We start from the raw sequence: 21,845 nt of genomic DNA, 5'->3' as shown, positions 1-21,845 counted from the left end.
CACTTAAGGGAAGGACAGTGGGAAAAGGCAGGCAAGGAAGACAGGATTTATTCAGATTACAAAATGACATGTGTACTGAGTGTGCTGGCCTCCAGGTGGTTCTTGAGTAAAGACAAGAGTAAGGAAAAGCTATCAAGCATAGCACACATAAATATGACCCTGGCCCTAGGGGAAAAAAATCTGAGCAATGAAGCCCAAATATAGGAGCACAGTCTAAAAATAACCCTTCTGCATCTACAGAGGTATTTTCCTGTTAGTGTTCATTTGAAATGTGTGGGAAGACAAAACAGTTTGAATTAAGTGAATTTCCAGATATTATAAAGTCAAGTGATGCTCTAAACCATATTCGACCAATAGTAAAAAATCAATTTCTCCTTCCTCTAGTTTTCTTGGGGGCAGGGGAACACAAAGGAAAATAATGGGCAAGAATGTCATTCTAAATTCTAGGAGAAGCTGATACTATCTCTAGGTAAAACATCTTAATGTCTATGTCATGGGAAACATTAAATCCTTGGAATTGTGTCAGTGAGAACCACTATAATTATTTTTTTTCCATAAAGAAAGATGAATAGAAGATGACAGAATGTTGACACTGTGGTTACATTTTCCTATCATGCCACAATTTAAAAGATTTCAGTATCACTGCCTAGGGTGTTCCCTCGTCCCCCTTAAAAATGAAAAAAAAAAAAAAAAGTGGTGTTTAAAAAAAAAAACCCACAGCCTATGGGTTGACATATGTAATTCCAGCACTTCTTCAAAAAATATTTAAAGGGTATCTACTAGTAACCAGATTCTATGCTCCATGCTGCCTCCAGCTGAGGTCAATCTTTTCCCCAATGGCAAGTAGAAAAAGATGGGCCTTACTTCTTTTTTGCACACTATTTAAAATTATAGAAATACAATGGTAGTGCAAAAATAAAGAAATGGAGTACCAAAGGATCCCTTTTCACTATATAAGAGCAGAGAGAAGGCATAAGAATACGTCCTTTTGGTCACATGGGAAAAACAGTCCCACCTTGACTATTTCAGTATAAAGCAAAGATAGAGCTTGGTGGTAATGACTGGGCAGATGTCACTGAGTCCCACTGTGACACCCTGCCTTTGGAGCTATGAGTAACACCCATTCAATAGTCCTGGGCGTGCATATGGGTGCCCAGCAGTGATGGTAGGACAGAAAACGAGACCCCATCTCTGCCCTCAAGAAGAGTCAAGTTTTAGTGGAAGAACTTACAGTGTGAAAGATTTTTCCTATTCATGCTCAGGAGCACCAGATCTGGTCTGGGATGCCGTGGAAATCTACACAAGGATGTTGTTACAGATTACCTGTCCCAAAAATCCAGGCCCACATCCAAACCCTTTTTTTTTTTTTTGGCATACTTTATGCAGCACAGAATGAACACTTCCAGGGATGTTCAGAGTTGTGACAAATTAAATTTGCAAAGCACACCTCTGATACCTGGCCATCCCAAACAAGTCCTTCAGGACTTTCACACAAAAGTAGATCTCACAATCTCACAGCCAGTTGTCTCAGTTAAACAATGGAAGCAAACAAGAAGGTGACTTACATAGGTGGTCTGTGATGGAGAGTCAGAGACTTGCGCCTTTTTCACTGAAAGCACATTTTCAGGACTGTGGGACAGAAGGAAGGAAATGACAGGTACACCACACCTTTCCTGCTCATCTGTAAACCCATTTCTGTGGTGGTTCACTTTCTAAAGTACCCACTGTATTTACAATAGAGTCTGTATTAAGAATTAGAAGCTAAAATTAGAACATAAGAGAATTATTTTAAAGGTATACCATATATTAATTAAGCCATGGAGAAATGAATTATTTTGACTTAAGAGTAGTTAGTTGGAAACACTGGACGTAGGCTGAACACTTTTTTTTTTTTTTTAAAGATTTTATTTATTTATTTGAGACAGAGAGAATGAGAGACAGAGAACATGAGAGGGAGGAGGGTCAGAGGGAGAAGCAGACTCCCTGCCGAGCAGGGAGCCCGATGCGGGACTTGATCCCAGGACTCCAGGATCATGACCTGAGCCGAAGGCAGTCGCTTAACCAACTGAGCCATCCAGGCGCCCGGCTGAACACTTCTTATTAAAATACAGAAGTGAGAAAAGAATCTGACAGAGACATGACTGGAGACCATTGGGCAGTGCCACTCGATGTAAAATGATCTAGGGATATTATTGCTATTGAGTACCATGGCCCATTCCTAGATTCTAGGGAAAGAGCCCTTGTACTGTATTTTCAGGACAAATGCCTCCCAATCTAATGAAGATCCTTTCTTCTTTGGTCTTTCTCAACTTCTATTTCTCTTGTTAGTAAAAGGGGGGTTTAACCCATGCTGGCAGATACATGGACAAAAGCATGTTAAGTTGCCCCCCCCCCCCCCATTTCAGAGAACTGAGAATCCTGCTGAAATCTAGTGTTGTTTTTGCCTGTCTGGCATATGGATTTTATAGGCAATCACCTACCCCTTCTCCTTGCACTCTTGGGGTCACACTTGCTATCCCTCTAACCCTGCCAAAAATGTGCCAATGCTGAACAAAGACCTAGGATAGATGAAGTAGACTTTCTCCTCGGAATTCTAAGTCTCTCCAGCTTTCTTACAGGTACAAGGGCTACCTCATATTCTTCAGGCAACTTTTTTTTTTTTCCTTTTTTGCTTAAGTTTAGTTTCTCTTGCTTACAATCAAAGTAATTCTGATGCATCAGCTAAAAGAAAAAGGATAAAGAAGTAGCGCCTTTGGTCCTACTTGGTGGCTTCTCTATGATCTTCCAGGGGTACAAACCAAGTCGGCCCAGAGAACAGCACACCAAGGAAGCAGGCATTAGTTCAATACTGTTCTACCAAGTTGAGTGTCCCCAGGGGCAGTCTACCAAATGGACTCCAGTGAAAAATCTCTCAAGCTCCATTCTCAACTACTGGAAAATAATAAGAAGTACCACATTGATCATTCAAATGCAAAAGCATCATCAAGCAATTAAAATATATTTTGAGCCTATGTCCCACTGGATTCCTTGCACTTTTTTTATTTGCCCCAATGCCATAAAGCTTGTGTTTCTTAACACATTCATGAATAAGAGGGTTCAGTGAGTATAAATATCAACCTATGGACAAACACAGGCAATTTACCACTCTTTTTAGTACTGAGAGCTTACATTTTATAGTACTGTGCAAAATGATCCCATGTACTATCTCTCCACTGATCTTCACAAGCCTCCTCTAAGTAGGCAGGGAAGCCAGGCATCATAATACTCATTTTACAAAAGAGGTAGTTAGATCAAACCCTGCCCAGAATCACAGAGCTAGTAGTGGAAATGCTGGCCCACTGCTGGGCTCTGATCTCTGCCCACCAAACACAGCACTCTACTGCACATCATGACAAATCCAGAATCCTAAAGCCACTATATTTAGTTCCAGGGGTCCTCATTGGTAATGGAAGAAATAGGGCTAAATGAATCTGTGGAGTAAGGTGGAGAGGAGAAGCAACGAATGGCAAAGAAAGAGATAGCCAAGTCCTACCTTGTGTTAGAGGAAAAAAGAGTTTCATCAGTGTTGCTTCACTAACCACATTCAATTTCCGGCTTCTTCATGAAAGCTATTAATTATCATTAATAGACTCATAATAAGTATTATTGGAAACAATGAGTATGCTTAATAAAGAAACCATGTAATAAGCCAGATCATTGTTCAAAACTAGGCAAACATCTTTAATATAGAATATTCAATTTTAGTACCTTAAATGTTAAAGAAAATGAAAAACAAAACAAAAAAACCCCACACTGAGCATGTTTGCTCTGGAGTTAGCCAATTTTAAGTTAAGTACTATAGATTAAATACTTACAGGTTAAGTACAGGTAGTACATACACTGTCCTTGCCTTTCAGGAGCTTAAAATTTAGTTAAGTTCTATGATATGTCCAGAAAATAGAGCCATCAATTCTCTGACTTCCATGGATCTCTTCTTCAGATCAGTCTATCTCCTGCCAGAAGCTTCTGGTAAAACAAAACCACAGAAGGAGGCGCCTTGAAATGTGGATCAAATGCTTAAAATCAAGAACTAAATCCAAGATAATACTTTTCAACATGGCTCAATGATGAGTAATACAGATGCCATTCTGGAAAATCTGTGTTTTCAAAAAACACAGGAATCACTCTTGGGTCCAAACACAATCTATGGCTAGCACCCAGCCAAGGTAAATGTATGCATTTGGAGCAAGATATTAGATCAGAGTTAAAAATGAATAAAAGCATGGCTAGATGTAGTAGTACAGTCCCTGAAGCAAAGGAGCGGACACCTAAGGAATACTAGAAAAGCAGGACCCTGAGAACAAGAAGCCAGAGTAAGCACTCAATGAATCAGAACATGACAGCCAAGTTCATGTTCAAACTAAACATTATGTGTTTATATGTTCATGAACATATGAAAGATATTGACACTAATTTTTTACTAGACCTAAGATCAGTTCTGAAGAGTAGAAATTCCAATTTTCTAGACTTTATCTCAAGTTTTACTCTTGGAGGAGGGAGTATTCTATCATAGTTTACACATAAATTTATCATGGGCTTAAAAAAAAATTTTTTTTGAAAAGTGCTACCAACTCTAACCAGGCATGAAAAATAATAAAAGAATAAAGAAAATGAGTGATTCTTCATGAAAGAGAGAATATAAGAGCTGCTTTTTGAAGTGCTGAACAAAAATAAGAAGTGCTCTTGCTTGTTCCAGAAGACAGTGGAGAACAAGAACCAGGATACTCACACAACAGCATGGCAACGTTTATGCCAACAACTGGCTAATTGCTATGGAGTTTTTTCCAGCCTTCAGGAAAATATTATTTATAAAATTTCATATAACCTCACGTACAAGGTTTCTGAAGATAGGCTGTTGATGGTGTTGGAGAGGGGGTGGGTGCTGGCGATAGAGAGTGTTAAATTCCTCTTCAGTATCATACCCCTGGCCTAAGAGGAATTTAGATATAATTTTGATGTACACACCATCACCACACCAAATGCCCACTTTAGAAAGAACACAGTTATATATTCTTAAGCCACTGAGAATTATTCGAGGTAATGAAGTTAAAAAAGGAATGCTTACATTGGCTAGGAAAGGTCTTTCAGTTAATTGCCACTCCTCTGTCCATTTACCAGAACCTTCCTGGAGAGCTAACACGTTGTGTGCCTATGTTCTATGGCTTGTATGTAGTCTCAACCCTTGGATGTCAGTTACACAAAAGCATCAACAACTTAATAGTCACTGGTGGTAGGGTGAGGGAGTGGAAGACTTGTGCCCAAATCTTCTGGTCATAAATTTATAACTTGTGAATACAAATTTCAAGGTAGATAGATAGAGTTAACAAATATCCAGTCTTAAAAATATCTCCAAAGAACTAAAAGTCAATAGACATAAATTTAAACCAAAATGCAACCTAATCTCCCAAAAGACAAAGCCTGCTTAAAATGAAACTCATACATTCATGTGCCTTTAGGAAACATTCACGGCCATTAGGAAACAGGCCAATAAATATACCTTGGTAAAATTTTAATTACCCTCATCTCACTCCTGGACACAGAATTAGAGGTATCAGGTTTTTGGTTTTTTTTTTTTAAAGATGTTATTTAAATTAATTAACTAAAGATGTTACTTTAAAGTAATCTCTACACCCAACGTGGGGCTCAAACTTACAACCCAGAGATCAAGGGACCCATGCTCTACAGACTGAGCCAGCCAGGTGCCCCTAGAAGTATCAGTTCTAATGGAAGGGATGGTAGATAGTAATTATTTATACTGTTTCAGAAAGTCTAACATGCATTGGAATATGAGCAAGTTGACCCTTTGGAAACGGAACCATTGCAAGGAAACACTGCCCAGAAACAACTGAAGCATGAATGACACATTCTGTTACTTCTCTCATTTTAGGCTAGGAATAGGCAGCAATAATTTACCAGCACCTGAATTCACCTAAGCAAAGCTTTCTCTTTGCTGTCATTAATATCATGCTTGGCCCTTATGGGACAGAGAAAAGTCTATAGTCAGCCAACTTTCCGTGACGACGGACATGCTCTATCTCTGCACTGTCCAAGAGAGTAGCCACCAGCCACATGTGGCTAATGAAGGTCTGAAATGTGGCTAGCATGAATGATGAATTCCACTTCTAATTTAATTTTAACTAACTATTAATTAAATAGCCCCAAATGGCTAGTTGCTACCATTTTGGACAGCATAGGACGTGTTTTATTTAGAAGAATCAATCTCAGACTTCTCGTAACTTCAGTTACAAACCACACACTGATATAGTCAGAAGCCCACTAAAGATATCACAAAGAGATGAAAGGGCAATTTTCCTTTATCAAATAATACTGGACTTATATTGGATAAACTGTAATGTAGATAAATCCACTCACAGTACTCAAGGTGAAGGTATGAAGTATGAAGTGTTACGGTGACTGATGCCTTAGAAGTCAGTCACGGACACTCACAGGAAGCTAGACCTGAGACCCGGCAGGTCAGACAGGCTGCCTCTGAGTTCACGGTGGCCAGCAACAAAAAAGGTACATGTACAGATTAGGAAGAACCAGTTTTCCACCCCCACCCACATGAGAACCAGCCTTTTTCAGACAGTTCTCTTTCTCCCAAGACCAGGTCAAACACAACGCCAGATGAACAAAGATCTGTTTTAAAATTGTTTAAACTGCAGGAAACTCCTATTTGGGGGAGTGTGGGATGGTATTATGAACTCTCAATCCAGTCAAAGCATGGCTGGACCATAATAAGTCAAAAGAAATATATGTGTATATATTTAGAATTCAACTCTTTACAGTTCCAATTGAAGTAACTAAGCCAAATACACAATTACAGAAATTACATAGAGACATAGCTAACAGAAAACACATCAACTGTTACTCTAATCTTAAAGTATACCAATAAATACTTCACAGTGATATGAAATTGACCCTTGAAATAGTTGTACTTAAAACCTGTTTTGAGAGAGCCTAATCTCTGCAATATAGGCATAATAAAGTGCATAGGCAATCTGCAGGGGTGTAATAAATAGGCAGCTGTCCAAAAATCACCCCCCCACACACACACACACACTCAACAAGGCCAACCTCATTTTAATGAAAGCAAGATACTGACTTGACAGAGATAACACAGGACCTTGAATGCACGTGCCCGAGATGGGCAGTTTTTAATGGAGAGCAGACAGGAACAGGAGGTCCTGTCCTGATTTGAGTGGGTCATTTCAGGGAGGGATTCCGGCAAGTCAGAGGACGTACGACTAGACGGCGCTCAGAGGAGCAGACCAGCGAAAACAGGGCTGGAGAGGCCCCAGGGACAAATACCTTCCCAACCCTCCCTGTGTCACAAGGAGAGTGACAGAGGCTCACACTGGGTGTAGGAATGAAAATCTAGAGGCAATCTACGCTTGCAAACATCATTCATAAAGTTCTATCCTGCAAGAATAAAAATGAGGGCACGCGAGAAGGGCAGTCATCAGAGGCAGGCCTTCCCTGCTACAGTAATCTGATTACATACTGCCAATATACAACCCAAAGTAACCAACAGTGGCCAGAAGGCAGTGGGAGTTATATCTATGTACCAGGACTAAGAAAGGACATTTCATTTCTCCATTTCTTGTTGTTCTCAAGTCCTACTCCCTGCCTACTCCCCAGGTCCCACACAGAGCAAGGGATCCAGGATCTTGTCTTTGGCTGGTGTCCTGGGCCATTTCCAGGATCTCTGAACTTGCCTGTTCAAGGCCACGGTGGATTATGAAAGGTCTTCTCATCCTGAGCTCAGACATGGCAAATGAAACCAATGCCTGGTGCAGGCCTGTAACAAGCCTGAGATGCTGCGGCCTGCAGAAAGCATGGTCTAGGGCAGGCCTGCCAGTGGCCCCGAGCCAGCTGACCAGCATCCAGTCACCGTTTCTTTTCCAAACACCGACTGAACAAACCTTGATTCAGCTCTTAGGTTACGCTCCGGTGGAGAACAGCACAGAGGAAGCACCAAGAGAATGACTGGAGAGAAACTATTCTGGGCATAAACCAAGTACATGTTCCAGTGGAATTGTTAATAACTCAGGGGTCTTTTATGTTTGTTTGAACCTTCCATGTCTAGCTGAGGAAAAGACATATTTCTTTTTTCTCCTCAGGGAGAATAAAAGCAGGAAAGTAAAATTCCTGGTAATGTTATATCCAGTCAAACAGGAAGGTTAGTAGGCTCAGGGCTGAAAGGTTTCCAGAACTACACTGAGCCAATCTGAAAATAATTTATTTGATTTTCATTTGTTTCATTTCCTCCAAAATTATCATTCAGCTCCCTGTTCCCATACCCACTAAGACGAAAGGAAGCATTCTGTAAACACAACAAAAATATAGTATTTAAGAAACACCTGAGATGTAAAGAAATTGGAACCCTCATTCATTGCTGGTGGAAATAAATGGTACAGCCACTTTGGAAAACAATTTGGCAGTTCCTCAAAATGTTAAACAGAGAGTCTCCATATGACCCAGCAATTCTATTCTTAGGTATTTACCCAAGAAAACTGAAAATATACATTCACTCAAAAACTTGTACACAGACAGTGATAGCAGCATTCTTCATAATAACCAAAGAATGGAAACAACCAAAATGTCCACGAATAAACAAAATGTGGTATATCCATAAATGAAATATTATTTGGCAACAAAAAGAACTGTTGTACTGATATATGCTATGACACAGATGAACTTTTGGAAACTTTATTCTAAGTGAAAGAAGCCCGTCACAGAAGGCCACATATTGTATGACTCCATTTACATTAAATGTCCAGAATAGGCCAATGGTCACATACTGTATGACTCCATTTACATTAAATGTCCAGAATAGGCCAATCCATACAGACAGAAAGCAGATTCCTGGTGGCCTGGGATGGAGATGGGGGTGGGGGTGAGGATGGGAGTAGCAGGAGAATGACTGCAGTCACAGATGACTGCTAATGCCTTTGAAGTTCCTTTCTGGAGAGTTGAAATGTTCTAGGATTAGGGGCGCCTGGCTGGCTCAGTGAGAAGAGCATGCGACTCTTGATCTCAAGAGTCATGAGTTCGAGCCCCGTGGTGGGTGTAGAGATTACTGAAGTAAATACAAAACTTTTTTTAAAAATTTAAAAGGAAGAAAATGTTCAAGGATTAGACGGTGGGGATGGTTGTACAACTCTGAATAAGCCCATGAATGGGGGAAAAAAAACAAATTTACTCTAAAATACATGACTTACGTATGTAAAATATATCTTATCAAGAGAAGAAAGAAGGAAGGGAAGAATCGAGGATGGAAATCAAGAAGCAGTTCTCGCTTCGGCAGCACATATACTAAAATTGGAAATCAAGAAGCAAAAGAAGTCAGACCTGAAATGTCTTACCTGGAAGGATAGACTGTTGGAGAGCTGACAGACGAAAGGAAAAGGTAGCAGTTATTTTAATTGCCATGTGGAAAATCGCAAGAAATTCCTGCTTGAATGAAGTCTTCCACTAAGTTCCCCAAACTTCCTGTACATCTCAGCTTTACGACTTAGGAGCAAAAATTACTGCTTAATTATCTAATAGTCGGTTTTCCGATGTAACATTCTCCTATGTTCCTTTTTTCTCTCTTCTCTTTATTTCCTAACTTTTTGCTCCACTGCTTCAGTAAAAAGTGAGCCGGGCCAGAGAAAGTCCTTTCCTTTTCTCATCATCGAATCTGTTAAAACATATGGGAAAGGGGGGCGCCTGGGTGGCTCAGTCGTTGAGCGTCTGCTTTCGGCTCGGGTCACGGTTCCAGGGTCCTGGGATGGAGCCCCGCATCGGGCTCTGCTCGGCGGGAAGGCTGCTTCTCCCTCTCCCACTCCCCCTGCTTGTGTTCCCTCTCTCACTGTGTCTCTCTCTGTCAAATAAATAAATAAAAATTAAAAAAAAAAAATGGGAAAGGAAGAAGTTGAAACTGTTGGCCAAAATGAGGCATTTGGCTTCGCCGCAGTGAAAAGAACAGCGTCTCCACGAGAGAGAGGAGGACCTTCCTGAGAGGGTCAGGAAGCAAGAGGCCTGTCAGGGATCTGCGGGAGCAGTCAGCACCACCTCGGCCCGCCAACCGGGAAGGCACTTAACACTCCACACCCAGGTATAGCGCGAGAGTACACAGCACCTCCACCATCTGTCACCAGACACTCATTCCAGCTATCCTGGATCACCTACAGCCCCAAATGGCCAAGGTCAACAAGGAAAGCAAATCCTAGAAATCACAGCAGATCATGGCAGGCCTCGGAGGGACGTTGGGCTGTGTGCTAACTCCCCAGGCAGAGTAGCGTAGCCCAGGCCAGGTATGTTAAGCATCCTGTTGGCTGGTGTCTTTTTTTTTTTTTTTAAAGATTTTATTTATTTATTTGAGAGAGAATGAGAGACAGAGAGCATGAGAGGGAGGAGGGTCAGAGGGAGAAGCAGACTCCCTGCCGAGCAGGGAGCCCGATGCGGGACTCGATCCCGGGACTCCAGGATCATGACCTGAGCCGAAGGCAGTCGCTTAACCAACTGAGCCACCCAGGCGCCCTGTTGGCTGGTGTCTTGATGGCATGCTGATCCGATAATGGCAAAAGATGACCACTGCAGAGAAATGAGCCCTGAACTGAGGTTGTCCTTTGATAGATATCAAAATCTAGGAAAGACACCAAAGACTCTGCTTGGACAGTGCTTAAAAATCAGGACAAGGTAAAGCATGCCCCAAACACAGCAGGGAAGGAGCACAGCACTGGGAGGAGAGAGAAGGGAAGCAGTCTTCTGCCCATGGCATCACTCTTCACTGTTTTAAAGTAACGTTTTAGGGCGCCTGGGTGGCTCAGTCGTTAAGCGTCTGCCTTCGGCTCAGGTCATGGTCCCAGGGTCCTGGGATCGAGTCCCACATCGGGCTCTCTGCTCGGCGGGAAGCCTGCTTCTCCCTCTCCCACTCCCCCTGCTTGTATTCCTGCTCTCGCTATCTCTCTCTCTGTCAAATAAATAAATAAAATCTTAAAAAAAAAAAAAAATTAAAAAAAAGACAAAAAAAAATAATAAAGTAACGTTTAAAAAAAAAAAGCTTCACCATCCCTCTACCCACCCCAAATAGTTAGAGAAGCCCACACCCAAACAAGGCAAACATTTACAAATATGTATACCACACAGCCTTGTATTCAAGGGTGGAAACAGATTTGAGTCCCTCCCCTGGTATTACAACGTAAACAATTTTTCTTTCCATAGAAGTATGTGCTCCACTCCCAGCAGGCAGTGGTGTCCGTTTACAACCTCCACTGCTCCTAGGAATAGCCGCTCGGGTAGGGGGATGAAGAGTGGCCTGCAAGCCGGACAACTGGGGTCCTCACCCTGGCTCCAATGTTCACAGGGTAACTCCAAAACACTCTGTGTAAGATGGGAATGTCAGATTATGAGTGTTTTTCAAGTTTTTTAAAGCTGTGAAACCCTTTATCCAAATAAAATCTCAAGGAGGACCCCAAGATGTAGAAGAGTTTGAAGTAAACAGGCTGGTTAGAGCTGGAAGGGGTGTGGGGATAGGGGGACTCTCCCCAAGGCACCTCCTGGAATTGGGACTCCACAGTACATAGTATGAAAACAACTGATGAGATCCCTTAAAAATAAAAACTCAATCCTACTTTTAAAATTTAAACTGAGGGGCCCCTGGGTGGCTCAGTCAGTTAAGCGTCTGCCTTTGGCTCAGGTCATGATCCCAGGGTCCTGGGATAGAGTCCCATAATAGGGCTCCCTGCTCAGTGGGGAGTCTGCGTCTCCCTCTCCCTCTGCTGTTCCTCCTGCTTGTGCTCTCTCTCTTATTCTCATGAATAAATAAAATCTTAAAAATATATATATTTAAACTGAAACCAAGAAAAAAAGACAAAGTGGTAGAGAGTAACAGTTTCTAATGCTGTACTCTTGGTGGGTGGGGATGGGGTAGGGGAGGGACATGTAAATGTCTCACACAGGTATGTATGCCCATTTTTCTAAGTGAATCTATATGTCGGGATTGATGAAACAAATTCATTTAAAGTGTTACTGAGTTCATGGTCATGTGGGAATCCAGAATTTTTTTTAAATTAAAAAGGAATCATCACACTGGGAACCCCTGCTAAAGAGAAAGCCACAATATTCCACTTGAATCAAACAAGTAAATCTCCTTAAAAAAACCTTCAGTGGACTTTTTATTTTAAAGATTCTACTACCTATCATGTCAAACTAGTTAAGATTTCCTGTCTATTAGCTGTGGCTATTAGACTAGTGCTTCAAGAAGGGCTCTGAGGCCATGTCCAGGCTGAGTAGGAAAGAAATGTCACATTAGATAAGCAGGAGATAAACACGTCTGCCATGGCTGTGTAGGGGATAGGAAGTGGAGGGAAGGACAGGTGTATGGGACAACCAGAATGTGTCTGACAACCAGAATGTGTCAAATAGGCATCTAAGAGGTTAGTGGAGACCTGAGCTCTCTGATTCTATCATCACACTAAATTTATTACTAGGCAAATCACTTATTCCAGATTTCAATTTGCTAGCTCTAAAAAGGGGTCAATCCTGGCTTCTGATGCAGAATGCTCAGGATCAACTCAAGACAGTGAATGCTACCCCCCTTTAAAAAAACCACTAGAGACAACAAAACTGTCACAGAACTGGTGAGCTAATTCAAACCTCGCCATTTACATCTGAGGAAATTGAAGCCCAACAGATTGTTGGCCAAAGTCACACAAGAAGAGAGCATGCTCAAGAGTTTGCATTCCCCTACTGGAGAGTTTTCTACAACATGAGCTGTCATAATGTGTGGCTTGAAATCTTGACTTAATTACTTGTATTAGTTCTCCTAATATAATATAAGGGCTTTCTATTTGATACTATAAAAAAAAAGTTCTCACTTCAAAAAAGTTCATGCCTCTCAACTAGAGGATTGTACTAAGAAAACTGTAGCGTTGTTGCCATAATATGCACCCATACTTTGTCCCTTTTAAACCAAGGTAATTAGAAAGGTTTCTTCAAGGGGCACCTGGCTGGGTCAGTCAATACAGCATGCAACTCTTGATCTCGGGGTTGTGAGTTCAAGCCCCGTATTGGGTGTAGAGATTACTTAAAAGAATAAAATCTTTTTAAAACAATAATAGTAATAAAATAAAATAAAAATGTTTCCTCAATAGAAGATAAATTATACATTTAAGAATCTAGGTAAATACAAACCAAATAATAGTTACCAATCTCGGTAGAAAATTAATGATGTTATATTTTACAAACTGTTTGTCAAAGCTTGACATACTTAGGACCAGCCCCTTTAAATAATGAAATCTACATAAAGTTACAAAATGTGACTCCATCAGTCATATATTCTACCTAAAACTTTTATAATAAGAGTTATCAGGGATTGGCTAAATCAAAAAATGACAGAGCAGGCATTTTACATTTCTCAAATCAATTTTTTTGGTAAATTCATAAAATAATATGGAACTCCTTACCATTAATAAGAAAAGTATGTTTGAATACTTTTAATCCAGAACTTTATCAGCCACAGAATAAGACTTTATAATCTCTATTTTGTTTCCTACAAGATTTTGCCATTGCAAATCAAGAAAGCATTATAGAAAATTAACATAAGGGTGCCTGGGTGGCTCAGTCGGTTAAGCGTCTGCCTTCGGCTCAGGTCATGATCCCAGGGTCCTGGGATCAAGCCCCACGTCGGGCTCCCTGATCAGCGGGAAGCCTGCTTCTCTCTCTCCCTCTGCTGCAGCTCCCCCTGCTTGTGCTCGCTCTCTATGTTTCAAATGAATAAAATCTTAAAAAAAAAAAGAAAATTAAGATAAAATATGTCATGGTCCATTTTGCACTGGAGATGTCATTTGTCCACAGAATGTGTGAATATTGTCTGATTCTCTACTTACAAAGGCATTTGGTACTCTTGGGAATTCTAGTCCATCAGTCAATTTTACAATGCATCAGACCATTTGTGATTTGAGTGGTGCCTGGGAACGAACCCATCAGCTGGAGAGAAATAGCCACTCTTCCAGGCGAGAAAGACAGGAATTGATGTTTCAGAGAGAATGCAAAGGGAGCCTTCTCCTCAGGATCATGGTCCCTTACTCCAGAGAATCCTCTCGAAGGCCTTTACACCACTGGGTCAGACCATGGCAGGGACTGCTGGCCAACACTCGCCTTACCAGAAAGCTCCATGGGATATGTTCTGCATTTTGTTTGCTACTTCTTGAAGGAAGACAGACAGCTACAGTGCCTCAAAACAGAGTCCCAGAAAAAAATAATAATAACGTGAACAGAGCCATGATAACACTAAGTTGTCTTCTCTAAAGTATGCTGGTAGACACAGCATTATATTCTATTACTGGGTTACCATAATTATTTAAAATTAGTTTTAAAGCATGAACCTCTCTCTCTCTGCTTGGAAGAGGATTATTTTCTGTTTAAATTAGAACAAACCTAGAGCACTTAAGGCAGGAGAAAATCCATTTCCCCTATAATATGGACTTATGACACACTGACGTGAAGATAGTCGTATTGTGATAAATACTGCAGTTTTGTAATATTGAGTGCAGTACAGGCAAAATGCTTTAAATATTTTAGCTAAGCATTCAAATATCTGTTCTACAATACCATTTATAAACAAAAAGGACTGGGTATAACATTTCTTTTATCACATAAACCACTCTAATACAAACTTCTGCCTCCCTCCTCATAATATTTGGATTATTTCATTGTTCTACCTCCTATTCTTCCAAACATGTTCAATCCAGTGGAAAAACTACATATCATCTCCCTGTCCTCTCTGCCTTTACAAGTGCCTTCTATGTAGCAGAGTCTCACTGTCAGCAGAAAAAGCACAGATAGTAAGAAACAACTGAGGCAAACTCCAGGAAACGCAAATTGGCCATAAAATGACAGGAGCTGACCGAAGGTTTCCCTTCACGTAATGAGAAAAGGGCTTGTTAAGATAACTAATTACTCAAATCTGCAGCCAGAGACCCTTATCACAGAGAAATATTTTAGGTCATTTTAAATGTGCCTGAAGGGCTCATAAGTTTCCTTCTAATGGGGTCCATGATTGTTTACTGCATTTATGAAAAGTTCTGGTAGCTTCATCTTTGCATAGCTAATTAATTTTGTATGATCTATTTAAAACACTGAGATTTAGGGCGCCTGGGTGGCTCAGTTGGTTAAGCGACTGCCTTCGGCTCAGGTCATGATCCTGGAGTCCTGGGATCGAGTCCCACATCGGGCTCCCTGCTCAGCAGGGAGTCTGCTTCTCCCCCTGACCCTCCCCACTCTCATGCTCTCTCTCTCTCATTCTCTCTCTCAAATAAATAAATAAAATCTTAAAAAAAAAATAAAAATAAGAAAATAAAACACTGAGATTTAAACAGGTAAATGCGCAAGCAGGTCGTTTGAGAAAGACAAAATACAAATGGTCTGGAGAAAAAAAGTTATATTGAACAAATTCCTAAAATGCAAATTAAAATATGATGGGACAGCACTTACCAGTTGTTCAGTCACAGATAATTGTAAGATAATAATACTCAGCATAAACAGGTGTGAAATGAAAGATGCTCTAACACTCTGATTCAGTCAACTGGCAAAACTTTTCTTGAGGCAGTATTTATAAAAAAAAAAAACCTTAAAAATTATATACCCTTTGACCCATTTATTTCATATCTAAGAATGTATCCTAAAAACAAAAAAAATCTGTAACATGAAAAAGATGTTCAAATGGTTTTTAATGGAAAGACATTGGGAAAATGATTATCCTATACAGCATATAAAGGAAATAAAGGCTGCCATCTAAGAAGTTTATTAAGGGTTTTAATAATCTCATACTCATTAAGATGGCTACCATCAAAAAATAACCACAAAATCCCCAAAATGTTGATGAGGATGCGCACTTTTGTTGGTGGGAATGTAAAATGGTACGAGGGCTATAACAAATAGTATGGCAGCTTTTCAAAATATTAAAAAAAGAACTACCATGTTCTAGGCTCAGGGTATATCCCCCAAAATTGAAAGCTTCGTCTCAAAAGAGATGTTTGCATACTCATGCTCATTGCAGCACTATTCACAATAGCCAAGAGGTGGAAGCAACCCCAGTGTCCATCAATGGTTGAATGCATAAACAAAATGTGGTACATACATACAATGAAATACTATGCAGTTTTAAAAAAAGAAGAAAATCCTGCACATGCTACAAAATGGATGAATCTTAAGGATCTTATTATGCTAAGTAAATAAGCCAGCCACAAAAGAATACTGTATGAGTCCACTTACATAAGATATCTAAAGTAGTCACTTTAATAGATAAAGAGAGTAGAATGGTGGTTACCAGGGGCTGGGGTAAAGGGAGATGTAGGGGGAGGCAAAGGGGAGTTGTTTAAGTGGTAGTGTTTCAGTTCAGCAAGATTAAAGGTTCTAGATATCTGTTTCACAACAATGTAAATATACTTAACACTCTGGAACTATATACTTAATAAGGGTTAAGATGGTAAATTCTATGATGTGTATTTTTTACCACAATAAAAAGTTTTAGTGTCAACTATACTTCAATTTTTAAAAAAGTTTTAGTAACATGAAATATGCTTATGACAACATTTGGTTGGGGGAAGGATGCAAAAAAGGACAGATAATATATAATCAAAATTTTTTTTTCAAACTTCATAAAGATGTATTCCCATAATGTTAACATTATTTGCCTTCTTGGTAAGATTTCTCTTATTCCTTTATACTTCCTATTTTTTTTCATTTTTTCATATAGTAACCTGTATTAATTTTATAATAAAAAAATAAGTTTCTGACTTAATAGCTTGAAAACAACCTTGATAATGCCTCATGCTGGGCAGGATGACATTTTGTCAAAGGAGGGACTACTTTTAAGAAAAAAAAAATAAGATTTAGAAACAGGCAAAATAGATTACTGGGTATCTTTTCAGTAGAATGCTATTTGTGGTCTAGCAGGTCCTCCAGGGATTATCTTTGACCTCCCCCCCCCACCCTTTTAAATAGGCCAGTGGTTCTCAAAATGTGGTTTGGGGAGGCCTAGAGAGCCTCGGGTCTTGTCAGGGTGTTTATGAGCTCAAAACTATTTTCATAATAATATCAAGATGTTATTTGCCATTTCTCTCTCATTCTCTCAACAAGTACACAGTGGAATTTTCCAAAACTTTCAAGACCCATGATGAAGTCATCACTCAGATGATAACATAAAATAGGTTTCGTTATTTTTTTAAATGAAAGAATAAAGTTTCTCCATTCTGATTCTAATCTAATTAATACATTACACAAACAGATTTCTTTGGGATCTTCAATACTTAATAGGATCAAAGCATCCTGAAACAAAGAAGTTTGAGAACCCACTGGGCCAGACTATTTCATAGCTCTGTAGGGGTAGGAAAGTTAATTTGTAAAAAACACACAGCAGCAGTGTAATGGCCCTTATCTATAACAAAGCAAACAGATTTTGCCTGGTAGAAATACAACTGATTTACATACATGTAGGAAGAAAAAACATTAATTTTTATAGTCCTTTAGGATATTAACTAGTTTTGTATCTACTACGAATTTATTTCAGCATTTCTGCTTGTGGACAGGAAGATGGATCAATGGATGTACAGACAGAAGGATATATATCTTTTTTCAAAATTTTTTTTAATTTTATTTATTTGACACAGAGAGAGACAGCCAGAGAGGGAACACGAGGAGGGGCAGTGGGAGAGGGAGAAACAGGGTTCCCACAGAGCAGGGAGCCTGATACAGGGCTCGATCCCAGGACCCTGGGAACATGACCTGAGCCGAAGGCAGACACTTAATGACTGAGCCACCCAGGCGCCCTTCAAATTATCTTTTAAACTGGTACTAACATCTTACTGGTTCCTTCACTAATAAGTAAATAAAATTGTTGATGTGTTTATTTTATAATTTTGAGAATCTTATTTTTTAACTCCAAAAATAATTCTTTAGCATCAACTATCCAGGAACAGATCAGTTTCTGCATGCAGGCCTTAACACCAATAAAAACAGACAACTCAGTAATTAATAACCTTCTAAAACAGAAAGCACCAGGCCCAGATGGGTTCACTGGTGAATTCTACCAAACATTTAAGGAAAAAAATTATACCAATTCTCTATAATCTCTTTCAGAGAATTTAAGTAGAGTATTTCCTAACTCATTCTATTAAGCCAGAATTATGCTCATAGCAAAACCAGACAAATATATTACAAAAAAAAATTAGCAAATTGAACCCAAAAACATATAAGATGAATTATACACTACAGTCAAATGGGATTTATCCCAGGTATGCAAATCACATGATCATATTAATAGATGCAGGAGAAGTATTTGACAAAATCCAACACCCATTATGATTAAAACAAAAAAACAAAAAAAAACTCTCTGTAAACTAGGAATAAAAAAGAACTTTCTCAATTTGATAAAGACTATCTATAAAAAACAAACAAAAACAAAACAAAACAAAAACCAGGTTGCAGGATACAAGGTTAATAATAAAAGTCAACTGCTTTTCAATATGCCAACAATGAAAGAGTGAAAAGTGACATTAAAAACAATACCAGTGACATTAGGCACCCCCCAAAATGAAATACTTAGGTAGAAGTCTAATAAAATATGTACACGACCTATATGAAGAAAATATAAAACTCTAATGAAGAAATCAAAGAACAAAATAAATGGAGAGAGAATCCATGTGCACGGATAAGACTCAATATTGTCAAGATGTCACTTCTCTCCAACTTACCACACCCATTTGTTTACATACTGTCTATGGCTATTTTTCCTACAATAATGACAAGAACAGCATGGCCTACAAAACTGAAAATATTTACTATCTGTCCCTTTATAGAAAAAGGTCTGTATCCCCTATTCTAAGTAATTATGGTCTAATTAAGCTGTTACTTATCTCAACCCAATGCTATTTTTTCCTTTAAAACAAAATTTAAATTAGATAACCTCTTTCTTTCAATGGCAGTCATATAAAATTGTTCTCCTAAAACAATATTAACTGTTGCATTTTTAAAAAATAAAATATTTCAATGGTAAGAATTTTAAATATACATCATGTTCTTTGAGGACAAAGGATAGGTCTTTGGAGAGCCTACGGATAAATAATTAGCAAAGCCCTCCTACAAAAAAGCAATTATTTTATGATCTTCACAATTTTTAAAATCTGGTTATTTTCTGAAATTCAAAAATGAAATACCTTTCTCCTTAAGAATTTTTTTTCCTTTTATGGAAGCTAAAACCCGATTTAACAAAAACACTAGGCCAAAAAACTAAGCAAATCTAAGTATCACTTAATGAATCTATAGGTTGTATATTTCCTATAAGAATTTAACCTGCATTAATTCATGCACTCTAAGTATATAACACTTAAACTGCTCTCAGTAATACGAGTCCAAAAAACCTAGCATACTTGCTCTACTCCCAAATATTTTTCTAAGTATCTATCCAAACATGAATCTAGTAAATTATCTATCTATACATTCCTTTCACTAAATAAGCTTTTCTACCGCTAGTGACCAGACAGGTCCGTGGCATCAATTATTTTCATCTTAACTAATTTATAGGAAATGGATGAAAGAGAGAGAGGGATGTTGTACAATTAGATCTAGACTATGGGAAATTCTATAGGACAAATAACCCAGTTCTTTTCACAAGTATGTTAGAAAGAAAAATGTTGCACAGGATTTAGAGAGGCTTAAGGAATATTAAAACAAAAAACAAAACCTGCAATGTGTGAACCTTATTGGAATCTTGAGTTAACAAACTTTTTAAAAAGTGTAAATTTGAAAGCTGATGAGATGTCTGGTAATTTTAAAGAAATAATATAAATTATTTTATGTATGATAATGGTATTTTAGTTACATTTTTAAAGAGTTCTGATATTTTTGGATATAAATGCTAAAATATTTACAGGTGAAATTATAAGATGTCTGGAATTTGCTTTAAAATAATCTCAGAGTTGGGGCACCTGAGTGGCTCATTCAGTTGAGCATCCAACTCTTGATTTCAGCTTGGGTCATGATCTCAAGTTCGGGAGATCAACTACTGACTGCATACAGCTCCACACTGGGCCTGGAGCCTCCTTGAGATTCTCAATCAATCTCTCTCTCTCCCCCACCAAAATAAATAAATAAATCTTAAAAAAAAAAAAAAAATCCCGGAGTTGATATAAAGTAGTTGGGGGCAAAAATGAAAGATTCACCATGAATTGATCATTGATGAAGCTGTGGATATATGTAAAATTCTCATATTAGCTATATTAGTCATTCTACGTGGGTGTATGTGTGTAGGAAACTTTCAATAATAAAACATTTTAAAAATATCTTCATTTTCACTCTACTTGAAACAAGAAAAGTAAGAATGGAAAGCCATTAATCTGAGAGGGAGATATTTTAGGAAGACAGAAGGGGTCCAGAAGCATATTTGTGAGGTGTTATTTATTTCCTGGATTTTTGGATGTTCATCTTAATAATCATCAACAGTTAACTGGCGTAATTTCTGCTATCTGGTATGACAGGTAGCACTCCCCATTACCCTTTAAGAGTGGAACCTATGATTATGAGGAGACATCACTCTCATGGTTATGATACATTGGATGGTTAAAGGGAGATTATCTTGGGTGGGCCTGGCCTAATCAGGTAAGACCTTAATCTTCACCTTTTCTCTGGCTGATGGCAGAAAAGGAAGTCAGAGAAATGTGCTCCAGCTAGCCTGCAAGAAAGGAAACATGCATGTGTGAACTGCCAATGTGGGCCACGTGATATGAAATGTGGGTGGCCTCTAGGAGCTAAAAACAGTCCCTTGCTGACAGCTAGTTATCTTCAGTTCCTATGGTCACAAAGAAATAAATTCTGCCAACAACTATGGAGCATGGAAGAACCCATGAGCCCCAAATGAGAACTGCAGCCTTAGCTGACATGTGAATTTTAGCCTGCTGAGACCCTAAGCAGAGAACCTAGCCACAGCATGCCCAGACTTCTGACCTGGTGGGGTTTTAAACCACTAAATTTGTGGTGATTTGTTACATAGCAATAAAACTAATATGCCTGGATAAGCATCTGATACCCGAAGAGTACACCACAGTACCCCAAAGCTCACCTTCTGCACATGAGTTTATGATCCCATTGACACTGAGTACCTAAACCTTCAGCAATTTAACTTTTAATGCAGTGTTTCTCAAAGGATCATGAATCCAAATTTTAGAAACCCTGAGCTACATAATCCCTTATAAATGAAATATTCCTTATCCAACACACACAGTTAGCTTTACAGGCAAGATTACATACTTGAGTGCTTTTTACAGTGTGAAGGCTTCTACAGCAAAAAATCCTGCAAAATAATCATATGGAACAAGTTTAGGGCAAATTGTGACTAAGCCAAATGTATCACCAAAATCTTTAGCTTTTCATCACAGTAGGTATAAAACAGTACAAAGCTTTCTATCCTTTAATGCCCTGGCTCATGATTAGGAGGTGTGAAAAAAATAGGAGCCAGAGTCCATTTCTTTATAACAAGGTTTCCAATGTCTCAGGTGGTCCATAAATATTAAGGAATCATCACAACTATCCTTTCTCCATTTTATATATGTTATTTAGGGGAAAAAATTGAGATGTACATGAAGAAAAGAAATGGGAAAGTATGTCATGGGTATTATCCCTAAGGTCTAAAATTCTAAGGTTGCACTTAAGTAGGATTCTTTTTAGCCCTTTTTTTAAATTAACAGCTTTACTGAGATATAAAATTCATATGCCATAAAATGCATCCATTTAAAATATACAGTGTAGTTGTTTTCTAGTGT

The 21,845-nt window shown here is 38.8% G+C and overlaps 1 protein-coding gene across 4 annotated transcripts in view; it reads right to left on the bottom strand.

Annotated features, from left to right (window-relative positions):
• Positions 1–21,845, bottom strand: part of DAAM1 (dishevelled associated activator of morphogenesis 1) — a 164,642-nt gene that overhangs the window by 129,203 nt on the left and 13,594 nt on the right. The window contains exons 2-3 of one of the 4 annotated variants that reach the window (XM_054513734.2): positions 3,855–4,005; positions 1,566–1,629 (exon numbers count right to left, since the gene is read on the bottom strand). The exons of 2 other annotated variants lie outside the window; for them this stretch is intronic. The gene's annotated coding sequence lies outside the window, so the exon portion shown is untranslated. The remainder of the gene's footprint in view (positions 1–1,565; positions 1,630–3,854; positions 4,006–21,845) is intronic. One more of the 4 variants, XM_045900962.3, reaches the window with a different exon arrangement.

This window comes from Mirounga angustirostris, unplaced genomic scaffold (assembly GCF_029215605.1).
Source record: "Mirounga angustirostris isolate CCGP_5_RB_7025 unplaced genomic scaffold, mMirAng1.0.hap1 SCAF_9, whole genome shotgun sequence".
Lineage (NCBI taxonomy): Eukaryota > Metazoa > Chordata > Mammalia > Carnivora > Phocidae > Mirounga > Mirounga angustirostris.
Note: the sequence above shows the minus strand (reverse complement) of the source record. Positions and strands in the feature narration are given on the sequence as shown.